Source organism: Notamacropus eugenii, chromosome 6 (assembly GCF_028372415.1).
Source record: "Notamacropus eugenii isolate mMacEug1 chromosome 6, mMacEug1.pri_v2, whole genome shotgun sequence".
Classification (NCBI taxonomy): domain Eukaryota; kingdom Metazoa; phylum Chordata; class Mammalia; order Diprotodontia; family Macropodidae; genus Notamacropus; species Notamacropus eugenii.
This window is the reverse complement of record NC_092877.1, coordinates 333,651,850-333,671,019: the sequence shown is the minus strand read 5'-3', so window position 1 is coordinate 333,671,019 and position 19,170 is coordinate 333,651,850. Positions and strand designations below refer to the sequence as shown.

Here is a 19,170-nt window from a genome sequence, read left to right as displayed (position 1 = left end):
CTACACTAACTTTTGGATCTGGAATCTGGACTTTGAGATTATTTTTCAAATTTTGCCCACTTTTTCTTCCCCCAAATCAACTTAATTTACACTTTAAATCCTTCCTGGTCTCCTATAAGATTTTATTCTCATTAGTTTTCTCAAGCTCTTCTTCTCTTTTTTCCTTTTCCTATAAACTTCCCCCCAAGGAAACTAAAAGAGCACTTTTTTCAATGCCTAGAAAATAGTAAGTATTTAATAAATATTCATTCTTTGAGTGACTGATTGAGTGATTTAATCAAGATCTTATATAGACAGGAAGGCCTGATAGGATACTATGACAAGAATCAAAGCAGATGGTAATTGGAGTATGTAGTTTCTATGGTAGTATAAGTAGGTATGAAATAGAAGGGGATGGATACAGAAAATACTATGGAACTATAGTCCGCAAACCTTAATAAATGGGATTGTAGAGGAGAGGAAGGGAGAAAGAATATTATAACTCTAAGGTTTCAAATTTGAGTGACAGGAAAATCAGAAATGTCACAGAGAGAAAACAACTTATCTGAGGTCATAACTCAGAACAGTGCTTAAGTATAACATATGCTACAACATAAAACATGTGTCTCCTTTTTTTGCACTACATTCTAACCACGTAAATTTGAAAGGAGGATTGATTCCTTTTCCTTGAAAAACTTTACACATCAGAAGATTTTGAACATGAACATATATTCAAATGAACATATATTAAGTAGCTAATATTTGGCCAGTAACTATAAGATCAGTGTAAATTACCAGGAATTTTCTCTCATAAGAAGGTCTGTATATTCAATCAGTCTCACAGAAGTAATGAACTAAAAGAAAATAAATATTTGCTTTACCTGTCATATTTTATACGAAGAAGTAAAGATATGTAATTTTTTATATGAAGTAAAAAAAAGTGTTCAGTGCACAACCAGAGGTCTGCACCTCGACTCCTTACGTTATACAGATTGCTATGGAAAGGCGTTATTAACTCAAAAGGAGATTTGGACTTCAGAACTACAGGTCAACACAGGCATAGTCCAGCACTTGACACAGATTTAATATGCTAGGCAACCAAAATGTCAGCCACTCAATGAATGCTATGAAGTCTGGAGAAGAAAACTATAGTTTGAGAATTGCCTTTTTCATTCTGTCTGAAAGTTATTTGTTAAAGCTACCATTGGGTGATTGGCTGTATCCATGACCTTCTCCAATTTGATATCTCCCTTCCACCCCACAGGAACCATACTTGTAAAGGTTGGCAATGACCTCCTTCTCACCTATAGACAAGCATACTATTCAATCTTTCCATTTCTTGAAATCTCTTCAATTTTTGACAGTGATGATATGAGACATGAATGCCCTCTGTAACCCTTATCTCTCCTTGCCCATCTGTTTTTTTAACTCTTAGGTCATTTTTGTCATTTCTTTCAGAGGCTGTCATCAACTTCCTTCCTGTTAATTATAAACCCCCAAAGACATCAGTCTGCTTCTCTACTTTTCTCCTTTGCAAGACAGGGTAGTTATTAACATTTTCTATTTTGTGTCAAGGAGAGGTGAATTCAAATTCGGTATTAAACAATTTATTTGCACAGTCAAAGTATTTAACTTCTCTACTGGTAAATCTAAATTTCTAAGACCATAAGTTATTGATTTGTAAATAGGTAACACTGAAGAAATTTCAGGTCTTGATGATTATTTTCCTTTACTCAGATTTCAAAAGGAATAAGCTAACTTTCTAATTATATTCATCATTATTTCCTTTAAAATAATGAACAGATATAGTAATTTTAACTATATGTGTGTACACACACATACACATGCATACACATATATATACATATGTTCATTTTATCAGGTGCACTTAAAGACTGGCTAAATAATGTCATATTCAGCTATAACATTTCCTTCATTATGTATTCTCCAGTTTCTTCTTTAAAGAAATTGATTAATTTAGTCTACCATTTTATTAATGGTTTTCTAATTATATATATTCTTTTGAAAAGATTAACAAAGTGAGAGGGACTTAGTCCTTCCAAAAATGTAGCTCTACACAGAATTTCACAGAAATTAAGGGATAGATATCAGAGACATATTGTCTGCAGCTTCGGCAAAATGCTCTCAAATTCCCACATAATCTATTATGCTGTCCCACAATGTATTGAAACTGCAATGGGGAAAATTGTGATGTGAAAGGGATAACTGTGCACACATGTAGATATATGCACATATATAAGTGTGTATGTACATATATACTTATGATTCCATATATACATGTAGATATATATATGCATGTGCATATATATACATGCATCACTGCATTTGTATGCATATGTTCATAGAATAAATGTAAAATGACTATCATAAAAAATATAAATTAGTTGAGTGAAGGGAGTTTGAGGAGGTCAGTAGCAATTTAGAAGGTCAAGAAGGATCACACAGAGGTGATGCTTCAGTTCTGTATTGATGGATGTGAGATATTGTTGAGGCAAAGTTAAGGTGGGTACAACATATTCAAAGCATGGAGGACAGCCACTGCAAAACTGGAGAGATGAGAGATAAAATGTATATCACACAAATAAGAGGTCATTTTAGACAGTTCACATAAGAAAAGATGGTAATAATGACCAAGAAGGTTGAGCCTAGATTGTGAATGACTTGAAAAGTTAAACATAGAAGTTTCTGTTTGATCCTAGAAAAATAGTAAGCCTTAGATAGCAGACTAGAAGCACAGATCTATAAAAGCTCTCTCCCTGTAGCCCATAAAATACTTGTAAAAATGACTCTAAATAAATTCTAGGGCACCAGAAGCCAAAAAATGACAGAGTGAAAGAGGTTTCCAGCCAAAGACAGTCTGGAAGGCCCATAGGAAACTTCTATCACACCAGGATCAGAGTAGGGCAGAGCTCAGCCTTGGCCACAGGTCACAGCATGGACAGTTCTGGAGCAGGCATCAGGGCGCAAAGTCATGGGGAGCAGCTGCAGTTCCAAGATTTATCACCTCACAAAAGCCAACAACAACTACAAAGGTAAGTGAGAAATCTTTCACCTGGGTGAGAGGGGAGGGTTCTCTGGCCACAGCCCAAGGGCAGCAGCAGCCACTGGAGCAGCAGTATTCACTTTTGGAGTCCTCCATGGGGGAATCAATCACCTGATCTGAGTCTCAGTCCTGAGTGGCAGTCCTGGGGTGAGGAAGAGTGCTAGTATGATGGAGGTGGTGGTAGCTGTTGAGAGGGATCCTGGGCAGAAAAGAGTGATTGTGGTTTGCTCACAGAGCAGACCACAATCCAGGGAGAGGAGAACTCCTCTCCTCTTCCTGGATTGTGGCACCTTGGAGGAACTGAGAACTTAAAGGTCCCCAGAGTATAACCTGCACTTGACAAAGGACTGAAACTCAAATAACTATGGAAAAATGCCCAAAAAAGGGAAAAAAAACATAAGACTATATAACATATTATTAATGTTATGTATATAAAGTTACTTTCTTGGTGAACAGGTATTTTCTTCCACCTTTTCAGATGAGGCAGAACAATGCATACAATCAGAGGAAGACACAAAAGTCAAGGCTTCTACATCCAACTCCTCTAAAAAACATATGCAATGGTCTCAGGCCATGGTAGAGCTCAGAAAGGATTTTGAAAGTCAAATAAGAGAGGTAGAGGAAAAATTGGGAAGAGAAATGAGAGCAATGCAAGAAAATCATGAAAAGCAAGTCAACAACTTGCTAAAGAAGATCCCCAAAATGTTGAGAAAAATAACACCTTTAAAAATAGACTAACCCAAATGACAAAAGAGGTCCAAAAACCAGTGAGGAGAAGAATACTTTAAAACGCAGAATTGGACACATAAAAAAAGGAGGTTCAAAAGTTCACCGAAGAAAATAGTTTAAAAATTAGAATGGAGCATATGGAAGCTAATGACTTTATGAGAAACCAAGAAATTACAAAACAAAACCAAAAGAATAAAAAATAGAAGACAATGTGAAATATCACTGGAGAAACAATTCACTTGGAAAATAGATCCAGGAGAGATAATTTGAAAATTATGGGATTACCTGAAAACCATGGTCAGAAAAAGAGCCTAGACATCATTTTCCAAGAAATTATCAAGGAAAACTGTCCTGAAAGCAGCCAGAAAGAAGCATTTCAGTATTGTGGAAATTAAATCAGGATTTAGCAGCTTCTACACTAAGGGACTGAGTGACTTAGAATATGATATTCTAGAGGTCAAAGGAGATAGAATTAAAACCAAGAATCACCTACCCAGCAAAACTGAATAATACTTCAGGGAGAAAAATGGAATTTCAATGAAATAGAGTACTTTCAAGCATTCTTGTTGAAAAGAGAACTGAATAGAAAATTTGACTTTCTAACATAAGAATCAGTAAAAGCATGAAAAGGTAAACAGAGAAAGGAACTCATTAAAGTTGAACTGTTTACATTCCTACATGGAAAGATGTTATTTGTACCTCATGAGGCCTTTTTCAGTATTAGGGCTGTTAGAGGGTATATATATATATATATATATATATATATATATATATATATATATATATATATACACACACACACACATATATATATTTGTAGGTGGATATGGACAAGTATATATGTGTATTATATACATGTAGGCATGTGTATGTGTACATGTATGCATATATGTATATATACATGTATGTGTGTATACACACACATAGACAGAGGGCACAGGATAAGCTGAATATGAAGAGAGAAAACCTAAAAAAAATACAATTTACTGTTGAATGGAATGTAACGGAGAGGTATAATGTAGCAAATCATCTCACATAAGAGAAGGCAAAAAGATTTTACAATGGAGGGGAAGAGCGGGGTGATGAAAAGTAATAGTTGAGCCTTACTGTCATTGAGTTTGGCTTAAGAAGGGAATAACACATATTCAATTGGATATGGAAACCTATTTTATCCTGCAGGAAGGCAAGAAGGAATGCAATAGGAGAGTGAAGCTAACAAAGGGACAGAAAATTGGGGAAAGGGATAATCAGAAGCAAACCCTATTGTAGGAGGACAGGTCAAGGGAGAGAATGCAGTAAATGAAGGGCAGACTAGGACTGAGGGAAATGTGATTAGTCTTTCACAGCATAATTATTATGGAACTGCTTCACATTGCTACACATGTATGACCTATATTAAATTTCTTGTTTTCTCAATTAGGGCATGTGGTGAGGAAGGGAGAGCATATGGAACTCAAAGCTTTAGGAATGAATGTCAAAAATTCTTTAAGCATGCAACTGGAAATTAAGCTATACAGGCAATGGAATATAGAAATTTATTTTGCCTTACAGGAAAATAGAGGGGAAGGGTGATAGAAGAAGGGTGGGTAATAGAAGGGAGGATACATTGGAGGAAGGGGTGAATGGGGTGCATGCTTTCCTGGGGTGGGGCATGGGAAAAGATGGGGAAAAAAGTTTGAATTCAAATTCTTGTGGAAATAAGTGTTAAGAATTGAAAAATAAATTATATATTAAAAAAGAAAGGGTTATTTAAGTGTTTAATTTCCTTTTCTGCTAATTTGTCAATTGACATTTTTGTAAATATTCATCCATTTTAAATACATTGTCAGTTTTCCTTCCATATAATTGGGTAAAATAGGTCCTAGTAATTGTTTTAATTTCATCTTCATTGATTGTGCATTCATGCTTTTTTTATGCTTGTATTTTGGTTTTCTGACTTAAAAAAATCAAATTAGCCAAATTGCTTATCTATTTTATCCATTTTGGTGTTTTATTGGAGATTTTTATTGTATTTTTTTCTAGTTTTTTTTTTTAAGTTGTATGCTGAATTCATTGGTGTGCTCTTTCTTTTATTGATGTAAACATTTAGAGATATACATTTGTCTAAATACTGCTTGATTGAATCACAGAAATTTTAGTGTGTTTTCTCATTGTCACTATGTTTAATAAAATTATTGATTGTTGTAAAAAAGAAAAAAGAGTAAGCCTTTGAAATGCAATTAAAAATAGAAAAGTGGCATGCCATGATTTGTACTTAAGAAAAGTCATTTTGGTGCCAGTGTGAGGGATGGATTAAAGTGGTAAATCATGTGAAAGGATAGCTATTTAGAAGAATATCACAATAGTCTAGATTAGAGGTAGACAAGGCCTGAACTAGGATGGTATCTAGTGTGAATACAGAGAATGAATTGGTGAATGAGGCACCATGGAAGTAGAAAATGTAAGATTTGGCAAAAGATTAGAAATATGGGTTGAGGGCATGTGGGGAGTCAAGGTTATTGATGACTTTATAAACCTGAGACTATATGACACTACTGGTGATTCCTCATACAGAAAAAGGGAACTTTTGAAAAGAAATTGTTTCAGAAGATGGGGAAATACAAGTTCTATTTTACAAATGTTGAGTTTAAGATTCTGGGAATTAATTTTTTTTCAATGAAAAATTATTTTCTTAGCTATTTTCTATGTTGGTACCAAAACACTAGGAATACAAATAGAAAAGGCAAAGCAATCCATTTTTACAAGAATTTCACATTATATTTTGGGGATACAGAGCATATGCAATACAGTTCAGTTGTAGAATTCATGGACAATCCCAGAAATTCTGTGGGTGCTACAGTGGGTAGATGATAAGATCCACAGGTTCTTAGCAAGAATCATCAGAAAAGAGGACCTTGATGTTGAGGGGCATACCAGATCACAGTTTCAGAATTTGAGATGAAGAATGGATCACAGAGGTCATCTAGTCTAACCTTTGTTCCTTTGTAAATGAAAGAATAAAAAATATAATATACCTGACCGGTACTCATCCAATCTGCTTGAAGACCTCCAAGAAGTGAAAAATCAGAAACACTCAATACAAATCATTCTGTTTTTGAATAATATTAACTGTTAGAAAGCTCCTCTCTTCCCCAATATCATGTCTAAATTGGCCTCTTTGGAAATTCTGTCTGCTTTCTGATTCTGCCCTGCGGGGCTAAATGGAACAAGTGTAATCATTTCTCTACATGGCAGCCCTTCAAGGCAATCAATTGCCAAGATCTGTCAATTTCACCTTTACAACAGGATCTTTTGCTGTTTTGTTTTAGACAATCAAGTGCCTCTGATTGAATGTTGCCTTTAATTAATGAAGTCTTTAACTAGAAACTGTGTGTGTATGTACACACATGTATGTGTGTATGTATGACATATGTGTATATATGTATTCATGAATATGTATGCATGTATATGTATATATATGTCTATTTGTATATATTATAGAGAGAATTTTAATCAATTAGACATTTGCAAGTGGGTTCTAATCAATCAGATACATATGGGTTCCAGCCAATTAGATGCTGAGTAGAATTGTACATAAAGAGAGGCAGAATTGAGAAAAGCAGACGTGAAGAGAGCCAGCATTGAGAAGAGAGTTGAGGGGAGGAGACCCTAATAGCAGAGAATAAGACCTCTGAGAGGTGGGAGGAAGCCCTGTCTGTTGATATGTGTTGATTTCTCAGACAGAAACCCTGTTAGTCTTTATGAGTGAATTGAGATAATGGTGCTGGTATTTTGTGTTAGTATTATTGTTGCCCTCCTGAGCTTTGCTTTCCCAGAGACAGAAACTGTGGTGTGGAGCAGTCCCCATGAGCTAAGACATGGAACAGGAGCAGAGAGCTGCCTATGTGTGAATCCAGGTGAGAATCTGGAGTGGTCAGCCCAGAGAGGAAGAGCCATGGGACTAGGAGCCAACCTTGCGTTAAGATGAAAGTGGACTTTACTTGAACACTTGATATTGATTAAGAACATTATTCTTACTGTGACCTAGGGGTGAATGATGTGGTATTTTGGAAAAGTACTTTACTTGGATACTTGGTATTGATTAAGGATGTTGCTATTGTTATTATACACACACATTTATATATATCCATATACATACATACATATATCTGTATATTTATATGTGTATATATATATAGATATAGACATAAGTATAGCTATAGATATAGGTATAAATATACACATATAGAGTAGAAGTTCAGTTTATGAATAACCTGGTTTATGTATGCTTTGCTGGATGAGGAAAAATATTTCACAAAATTTGTCTTGCAGGACGAGCAAAACTTTGCAGGATGAAAGTCAAAGTTTTACTGAAAAGCATCGCCAAATAAGGCTGTAGATGACAGCCATGAATATTTTTAATGATAACGCAATGTCACATTTCTGTGACATTCTGAAAAAAAAATAAAAAAAACAAGTGTCATTAGATAGATTCCTAGTCAGAAGCCAAAGAAATATCCTAGTCTGAAGCCAAGTTGAAAAAAAAAGTGAGTCAAAATATGCAAGTGTTTCTAAAAAATGAAAAATAAGTGAAAGTAGTATTGTTAGCCTTATGTTCAGTGTAAGAGACAACACTCCCAATGTTGAAATCCCAGATATTCTCATAGAAGGAGATTCTCCATCCAAGCAATAATCCTTCTTCTTCTTCCTTCTTGTCTCCCTCACTCCAGCCACAACTCTTCTCAAAGGTAAAGTGCAGCCTAATTTATTTTATTTTCAGTTTATATTGTGAACTAATCATTATTATTGTATTTCAGAGGCATCAGGGACAAAAAAACTTACTTAAAATTATAATTATTTTTATATGAATATTTATGGGGATGTGTTACCACCATCTGACTTTACATTATTTTCTGTGGGAAAATTCGCTTTGCAATATAAACAAATCACATGTTGAACAGAATCTCGGAACAATGTAAGGATATTGCTGTGAATGTCATGCTTTACCTTGTGGAACAATGTTTAGTTTGTTACTGATTAGAGAGTTCATTATACTATGTGATTCGATCCTTGAAATCATTCACAGCAGTAGTCCTCAGATGCGAGGCTGTGATTGGCCTTACACCATCTCGGTGCAATCCATCACACTTCATGTCTGAATTATTCCAATAGCCTAATGATGTCTCTGCCTGCCTCAAATCTCTCCTCAATCTAACCCATCCTCTACTCAGCTGGCAAAGTGATATTCCTGAAGTGCAGGTCCATCCATGTCATATCCATTCATATTCAGTACATTTCAGTGACTCACTACTGCCTCCAGAATCAAATATAAATCCTCTTTTTAGCATTCAAAGCTCTTTATTACCTGCCCTCACAAACACACATGAAACTTTCCAGTCTTCCTACATCTTACTCTCTCCTGTATACTTTTAGATAGATAGATAGATAGATAGATAGATAGATAGATAGATAGATAGATAGATAGATAGATAGATAGAGATAGTACCACTGACCTCCTTGCTGCTCTTAAAAGAGATGCTCTATCTCTGGACTCTGGACAATTTCTCTGACTCTCCCCTAACCTGGAATACTCTCCCTCATTATATCTTCTTATTGTCTTCCTGAATTTATTCAAGTCCCAACTAAAATCTCATTTTTTAAGGAAGCCTCTCTTACTTCCTCTAAATTCTAATGTATTTCCTCTTTTAATTATTTCATATTTTCTGCATATATTTTCTTTATACATACTTGTTTGTTTGTTGTCTCTTCCACTAATGAGGAGTGAGTAAGTAAACTCCTTAGAAACAAAGACGGTCCATTGTATCTTCAGTGCTCATCTTGGTGCCTGGCACATGTTGGGCACTCAAAAAATGTCTGTCAAATGACTGATTCTTTCCTACTTTAGTCTGTCTGCCAGTTAGTTGTTGAAGTGATCTTCCTAAAGAGCAAATCTGTTCATGTCCATGCCCATTTGACCAACTATATTGTCTCTCTGTCATCTCCAGATTTTCCCAAACAACAATAACAAAAGCCAAAAACAACCAACAAAAATTCTCTGACTTGTAAAGTCTTTCATAACATGGTAAGCTCATCAATTTCTGGTCTTCTAATACATCACTAGCATTCTGTGACCCTGTCCTTCGCACAAGATCCTCCAACGTCCCCACACCAGATATCTCCCTTGGTTAATTCAGTGGCTAGAACTCCTCCTCAATTCTCTGGTTTCATTCAAACTGAATAGTAGATGGAATTTTCAAAGAGGTCAAATTAGTCTTGACGTTGGGGGGACAGGGGAGCCTTCTAATAATAAGTACTATTCAAAAATAGAATGACTTGTATTGAGAGGTTATGGCTTTCCACTATTTAGAGATCTTCAAACAGACTGTCAGGTATATTATATTGGTCATTACTTTGTTTACAAAGGAACAAAAGACTGCATGACTTTTGTAATCAATTCTTAGTCTCAAATTCTGAAACTCTGTGATCTGACCTGCCATTTGAATGTAAAGATCTTCTGGGATATATCATCTTTCCTGATGATATTTGCGAAGGACCTGTGGGTTTTATCATCGGCTCACTGTAGCACCCATAGCATTTCTGGGATTTTCCATCTATTCCAACTGAAATGCACAGTATATGTTCTGTATTCATCAAATATAATGTGAAATTCTTGGAAAAAGAACTTTTGTTGCCCTTCTTTGTTTCCCCAACATTTAGCAACGTGCTTGGATATGGTAGGTGTTAATACATTCTTTTTAATTTAATTTAATTTTACAATGTCTTATAATCGATGGAATAATGATATTATTATAAAGCAATGTTTTGTTGATTTTAAGAAGTCTAAATTTTGGGAAGAGTACCTTTCTAATCCATATGAGTCCTAATTGTCATTAAAAACCCCTCAACTTTCCAAAAATAACAAAATATCATTCTTATGCAAAGATGAACGAATAAAAAAGCAAAATAATATACTGCAACTATAGATATTTTGCTTATTTCAAACATTAAAACTTCATGTTAATGTTTCACTAATGTCATGGCATAATTATTTCTTAATATAATTAATCATAAATACAGTTATTATATTAGCAGTCCTGTGAGGAATTAAAATTACATTGACTTTAGCAAATTCCTTTGAGCAAAAGCATTTTTCCAACTTTAGGTGGGACCTACATTTCCAACAGAATGGGTAAGTGATATATCAAAAATAATTTATTTGATCATAGGAATGGAATATCTATCTTTCTGTAATTTTTCTTCTAATTTTGTATTTAAAGAAATTTCTCTAGTGTGTTAATAGAGTGACTACAAGCAAATTGGTAAATCATTTAAAGATAAGTGCTAATTTTCCAGCAATATAGTCTAAATCCAGTTTTTGTGAGGTTATTTACTACCCATCATGTACAGCAACTTCTATCTTTAGTCTCAAATATCATAAAAGGTAAGTAAAATTTTATTACTTTCTTCTTCTGTTTCAGTAATGTCTGATTTTGTTACCCCATTTGGGGTTTACATGGTAAAGAAACTGGAGTGGTTTGCCATTTCCCTCTCCAACTCAGTGTAGAGGTGAGAAAAAAACAGAGGTGACACAGCTACCTATTCTGAGACTGAATTTACTCAGGTCTTCCTAGCTCCAGTCCCAGCACTCCATTCACTGTTCCAACTTAACTGATGCTGATTGAATTTCAAACACCTTGGAAATCTATTAGACTTCCTTCCCTTTCTTATCCTACACAATAGATATTAGTAATAAGCTATGATTGTTTGCATGGAGATTTTTTTTGATTATTATCATAAGCAACACAGCATGAAATAACCAATTACCCATGGAATTATACATGGCCTAAGCCAAAGACATGCGTGTGTGTGTGTGTGTGTGTGTGTGTGTGCATGTGTATTTTGGGGGTAGAAGAAGACTTTCATATGATTTTGATATATACATAGTAGAAATATTACCTTTACTAATATATGATGTAAGGAAGTATGAAGACCTCTAAAGAAAGCAAATAAGGCAAAATTTGTAAGACAAGGGTAGTTATTCAGTCTGATGACTATATTTCTGGTGAAATAATTTTGAGGAAATAATTAGAGACGGCTCTTCAAGATATTTGAAGGAGGAAATATATTAACAGGTGGTGGGAAACAAATCAAATAAATTGTTATTAGTATTATTACAAAAAAAGAAAGAAAACATCAATAATTATTGATCCTATAGACCCTAACTTTCCCATCCCTATATCGTTATTAAAATAATTATTAACATTTGCAACAAGGGAAGGAAGGAGCAAGCAATTATTTAGCATCTATTATGTACCAAATATCTATTTAGCATCTACCATACACCAAAGTAAGCACTTTTACAGATAGAGTCTCCCTTGATTCTCACCATGAAAAGCAGGTACTGCTATATCACACATTGTCCACATGAAGAAATTGAGACAGAAAGCAATGAAGTTACTTGAGCAAGATGGTTAATAAGTCTCTGAAGCCAAGTTTAGAATCACATCCTCCTTCCAGACCCAGCACTCTATCTACTGTGCCAACTAATTGTCTAGTTATTGATGAAAGTTTAAGAAAGGAATAGCTGAACTTTAAAAGTAATATTCCACAACATATAACAAAAGCATTCTTAGTCACACAAGTTATTGAAAGTACAATAAGGAATATAATATTCAGTGTATACTACATGATGCAAATAATAAAAAGAACATGTGACATATCGGGGCAAAATGTCACTTTCAGAAGTATTCTCCTACAAAATGTCTACTGTGTATGTCAAAATCATATCATAGTCTTTTAAGTATACAACTGAGATGTAGAAGAACAGATTCTATGGCGTATCCATCCAATTACATATCGTCACCTGAATTCTTCATCTGACCTGTTTCTCAAGAATTTCCACCACCACTTCTTCCACCCCCGTAATATGCCTCCTTACCCTCCCGCACACAGATTTATTATGGACAGACACCTGGGTGGACAATGAACTGGACCTAGAATTGAATAGAATGATTTCCTTGTCATCAGAGGTCCTCAAACAAAGGCTAGATGACCACTTGCCTTTGTTACTGAAAGCTTTCTGTTGCAAGTAGAGGTTAAGCTAAAGGGCCATTGAGGAAAATCTGATATTCTTTTGGTTGTAAGCTGTACATAAGGAGGAACATTGTCATAGCTCAGGGCAATGTATATAGTAGGTACTTAACAAATATTTGTTAAGAAGTAAATTTAGAGGAACCAAAAATCATTAATTTAATTCAGGATTATTCTAACTTCAAGGAAAAGTTTAAGATATTATATATGTGTGAGTGTATATATATTTGTGTGTGTGCATATGTATGTATATATATGTATGTATGTGTATGTATGTGTGTATGTACATATACACATGTCAAAGACTCAATGAGCCTGCTATACCTCAGCCAGGATGGTGAACCATGATGGGAATTGAATCTAAGGCATCATATAAGCCAATTTTCTAGTTTTACACATAATAAAACTGAGATTTACAAAAACAAATGACTTAGGCAAGGACATACTAGACGTGGCACAGCCAGGCTTTGAACCAAACTATTTTGACCTCAAATCCAGGACTATGTCTACTCTACTGTACTGTCTTCCTTACTATCTATGGGACCGTGGATTAGTCACTTAGCTTATTATAGTTACAGAGTCCATAACAGTTCCAGTGATGCTGTCTAAAGCTTTCTTTATTACAGTTCTACTAACTCTAGGGAATAAAGAAAATTTAGTGACATGATGGATTAAGGTAGTTGGGAAACACAATAGTTGACTGGTTATGACCATAAACTGTCCAATAAAGCCCATAGGGTTGCAATGAGGCTTTATGCCATTGTTTTCAAAATAACATTTTCCCAACGTAATTAACCTAATAATCTCAATTTTATGCTCATTTTGCATATGCCTAAGGTGCCCAACTACATAATGGCAATAAGAAGTCATTGATTTATGACTTAAACCTTGTCTGTTATTTTAATTTCCACTGTGGAAATGGATTTTTAAATAATGTGACCATGGTTACAATCTCACTCAAACCCACGTTGATTGACTGCTAAATAATCAAAGTTAAGCAGGTAAGAGTTTCTAGTACTTTATCCTTTGATCCCTGCAGGATACTTATGCAAGGCCTTACTGTTCACATGTGGTTAATAAGCCTCTCATAAAATAATAAAAATTTAAGTGACAACACAGAATCACCTCTTCAGCCTTGAGTTACTACTAGAATTGGAATAATTTTTTGTGAGAAAGCCTGGAACAGCAGGCTATCCACTGATATGCAGGGCAATGCATTCTGGGTTTAAGTCAACACTTCACAGCAAGGGACGTGTTTCTCTAAAGATTCACAAGAGGAAACATTGCCCTGCCATGGAATTCTTCACAGTCTCTTCAATGTGAATCTGTGAGCAAAAGAAACTGTCACCTGCTGAAAAAAGAAAAAAAAAAGTTAAAATTCACAATTTGATACCAGAGTTTATAAAGCTATATTATAAAAGATGACAAATATTATATAAATCAGGAAATTAAAATGAATATTTTTTCTCATTGCTCGGCAACTATTACTAGATAACTCCATCTAAAATATATGAAAAATTTGACTTCATAGTACTAATACAGCAGGCTGTTTCAATTTTCAATGTGTTTGTTTGATAAATTCAGCAAATAATTGATGTGACATATTTTTACCATGATATTGATTAGCTTTCCCTTCCCCTACTCTGACTGTTGTCCCTGGCGTGACTCTGAGATAGAAAAGATTAGGTCAGTAGAGAAAAAGACCTTGTCAGACTTATCCTGTTATAAAGTCTTTATGTACAGGCAGCAAAATGTGAATTGGAATTTATTTTCTCATTGAGTTGGCCAACATGCTATGCATAAAATATTCATAAAGTAATCACTCTCTCCCATTCTCTCTCCCTCCCTCCCTCTCTCCCTCTTTCCTTTTCTCCTTTTCTCCCTCTCTCCCTTCCTCTCTTCCTCTCTCCCTTCCTCTCTCCCTCTCTCCCTCTGATTTGTGCTCATATGCCCTTGCTTTGAATCCTACCACTTATTACCTAGGAGACATTGGGCAGAGAACTTCAGCTCTGTGATACTCAGTTCCTCAGCTATAGTACGAATAAAAAAGGACTTTGAAGGCCCTAACTGGTTCTGAGTTCACGACCATAGTATCATCTAATAAGATTCAGCTAGGGCACCTAAGGTGGAACAGTAGATGGAGCCCCGATCTGGACTATCGTTCCCCAACATAATGGTATTATGCCTAAGTTCAAATTTGGTCTCAGATATGTCTAGCTATGTGACCCTGGGCAAGACACTTAACCCAGTTTGCCTCAGTTTCTTCATTTGTAAAATAAGCTTGAGAAGAAAATGGTAAACCACTCTAGTACCTTGGCAAGACAATCCCAAAAAGGTCATGAAGAGCTTTATAAACTGAACAATTATAACAATAATCATAGCAATAATATCGAAGATTCTTGAAGCATTGAATTCAACAATCACCTTTTTATAGTTGTGCTATACTTTTAATATTTAGGCAGTTTGTCATCCCAGGAAAATTTAGTATTTACCAATATTATCCTTGATGAAGTATTCCAATTCCTGAATGGCTGTTGTGCATATAAACTTACGAGTTATTTCATGGAAGTTGGCCAATCTGAGGAATACGTTAAATTCATACCATGTTCAACTCGGTGTTGATCCATCCATAATGCAGCTCTGTTTTTTAAACCTCACACCGCTCAGAGGATTCTTGCCCTAATTAGAATAATCACTTTGCGTTACCTTTGTTCACTCTGTGCCCAGACCCAATCTCATGGGAAATAGAATTTTAAAAACTGTCTGCTTTTGTTTGTGCCAATTGTAATTTAAGGATATGCAATTAGATTGGTCACTGGAAAAAGTAACTTACATTGAGAATGTAAACATCTAAGTTATGGATTTTTTCATTATCTAAAACCCATGTAAGCCCTAGAAGCTTCTGCTCTTTTTGTTTTCTGTGTTTGACCACTTTTACTGCATAAGAAGAAGGTGGCCTTACAGAAATGAGAGGCATGTTTGCATGTCTTTTTTTTAATGAATTGACAAGACTAAATAATATTCCTCATCAAGTGCTCATTCACGTACCTCCTACTAGTGAGGTTCTCATATAACAGACAATTTGTCACCAGAAGTATTCTCAAAAAGATTTTTTTTACAATAAAGTAGAATTTGCCAGGATTTGCACATTAATGGTATTATGCTTAAGGACAAAGAGTCACTTCCATGCCACTATGAGGCACAAGGATAGGACTTAGTGGAGAAGGATGTAAAGGATGTTGTCAGGGAGATATATGACCTGGAAAAAAGTCTAGTCAGAGAGCAAAAGTGTGAGATAATTGATAGATAGCCAGTCTTTTCTCTTAGTAACTATGTAATGTCAAGTGGTCTACAAGTCATCAAAACTTTAGAGGATTCCAAAGGAGGATTTACTGTAGATTAAGGATGATTTACACAGAATGGTGGCCTGTTTTTGATGGGATTTCAGAAAACAGAAATTTGGTCAATCTTTCCTATCATTCCCCAACATTTAGTAGCATATGGTCTCTATGTAGATGGCTATAAGGTTTACTATCACAAGACACACCCAAAAATAAGATAAAATGTCAGTGCATATCTGAGTAGTATTAATTGAAAAATGCAACATACCTTGTCAATTCCCTGGCTGATGGTGCTGGAATATAAATGTATCTCATATTCCTTGAGTCTTCATGTATGAGCAGCAGTCTTGATTGTGAAAGAACCATGGACTGCAGTTTTTCAGCTGTTCTTTTCAGTAGAGTAAATACTTTTTTTTTTATTTTTGAAGTAAAAAAAAAATCAATCTATTTATTTTTTCATCAAACCACTAGGAAAATACTACATAGCCTTGAAATGCTGAACGAGAAGGCTATGTTAATTGCATTCAGTAAGAAGGTGATATAAAGACAACTTCGGTTCCAACACAATACCTGGTACTAATATGTTGTTCAAAGTTTTAACTGACAGTGATAACTGAGTAACTGGAGCTAGTTGCCTCCTGTATTCTGAAGTAGAAAAAAGCTCCCCATTGCAATCTGCTTAGAAGTGTGTTTTCTTCTCACCCTTTCCTGTTGTAAAAGGGTCCTCTCAACAAGTTGTTTCTATGGAAGAAGCCAAAGGAGCAGAGTCAGGGTCCAGTATCACATCTTTTTCTACTTTGGGGAAAACTAACTTTTCCCCCAAACAGTCATTCACCATTCCATTAAGCACGAGGCTTAAGACTGTGCTGCAAGCAAAGAGAGGCTTTCTTTGGACTTAACTCAAAACCATTTCATGTTAGTCTCAAAAAACGCTTTAACTGGTGTTTCATCTGGGACACCTTCCAGAAGGGCAAGAAAAAGCAATCTGAGCAGCAGCCCCAGAAAAGCCAATGTGAACGAACCCAAACTTCACGTCTGGTGGGAAATTTCCCATTTATGCTCTTTCTTGGTGTCCCAGCTGAAAGTTGCTTGTGAGCTGTCTTCACCAAAGGAAAGATCCCCTGGAAGCTGCTCAGTGATTAATCCAATTAATCCTCTTTCCCCAGATTGCCAGTTCTTATACTGGGGAGAAAAGCACAGCTGTGGTTCTCTTTTCCAATCAGTAGTGAACTCGTGGCTGCTGCTTTCTGGTCTATAGGAAATGGTTCAATCAGGTGGATGTGAAGTTGGCACCAAACAAAAGTGGATGGCTACCTCGGAGATTCATACCAGATGGGAGGTAGGTTGGGGAGGAGAACTGCTAATATCTATAAACAAAAAAGGGTTGTTTCAGCTGCTAGGAATAGAATACCTCTGAACCAGTTGACAGTCATTAAAGATTCCAACAGATAGAACAGGAGTCATCTTCACTGGGTACTATTAGATCTCCATGCTACTTCCAGTCCAGATCTAAGCATCAGTTTCTTTCATTTTTTCACCTATGGGCTAAAATTTATACTGGAACCAAAAGAGTTCAGAGGTATATATGAAATTCCCACAAAGGTTTTCTTAAACCTGCTACCAGTATCAACTTCTTCATCCTTATTTTTTCACTGAAAAATAAAAATGTCCATGCATTTTTAAAAGTAGACCCATTCTCCCACCCCAGGTGATTACTGACAATGACTCTATTTTGTGATACATTCCAGGGAATCCTTCATCTTCTTGGTCATGGTGGGGCTGCGGTACATGTGGTCATCAACACATTTTATCACACAGGATTTTAGCTGCTGCTTCACCAGCTGTTCTTTGCTTCCAGCATCCATCAAATCTTTGTCTTTGTCATTGCAATGCATGGTGCATCGAACCAAGTGATCCAGGAATTTCTCCAGTTTACTGGTCACAAGAGTCTCTGCCTGGGACAAGGGAGCATGGCAGTGTTCAAAGCACCAATGAACCTGTTTCATGGAAGCCTGGGTATCTTCACATCAGCTGGCACTGCACCGTAACATGGTACCCTGCATCTTGTGAATATTCTCTTGCTCCAGCCCTTTCAACATGGTGTCCATCACCTCCTTCACCCACGGTTGCTGCAACTCTGCCATGGCATACAATCATATAACTGTCCCTGCACCCTGCCCTACTTGGCCTGAGCCCTCGAGCTTGGCATCCATGTGGAGCCCCAAGAGTGACCTTACCCCCCAGTAGAGCAAATCTTTGCCAGAATGTTATTTGAGACTGAGTTATTCTTCCTTATATGAAGAAAAACTTTTTATATTATTCACTTACCAATGAAGTCCTACTTTATGAATGGCTTTGAAGATCTGTGAATGCTAACTGGCAAAATGCTAAGATTGTGCAGAATATTTTTTCAACTACATACAGAACTTTCAGAAAACTCAACCTTAGACCACATTTTATAACCTCAGAAGTTACAAAAATACATGTGGCTATTATCTCAGGAAAGGAGGTGAGTATAATGAGCAGTTCTTTTTAATAATTACCTTAAAAATAACACTGATCCAGTGACCTTGAAAGACAGGTATTATCTTAGGGTAGGTAGTCAGCCCTCTCCAAGTATTAATAATTATTCTAAGAATGGCCTTGTAAGAAGCTCCCAATATTTCAGACTGGTTAAGCAGAAGAGTGCAAAGGATTTTTCTAATTTTTACCAAAGAAAGAGAGAGGACATATTTAACTTTTTGATCTGTTAACCTATGACTAAACAGAAAACCATTAAATTATACTATGTAAAGAAGAAGAATTATGATAAACTATAGAGAAAACATTTCTTTCTAATTAGGATATTTGTCCACAAATGGAATTCACTTTTATATTTTCTGTATAAGTGATAAATTGATCAAGTCCAAGATCAAAAGTAAAACTCAGTAGTAACAAAATTAATGCAGTGAGTTACAGCAAACCTAATCTTGGGTTTGGATATTTTCA

General features: G+C 35.6%; 1 pseudogene; it reads right to left on the bottom strand.

Annotated features, from left to right (window-relative positions):
• Nucleotides 1-17,909: 17,909 nt before the first annotated feature.
• Nucleotides 17,910-18,398, bottom strand: LOC140511688 (protein FAM136A pseudogene; annotated as a pseudogene).
• Nucleotides 18,399-19,170: the final 772 nt, after the last annotated feature.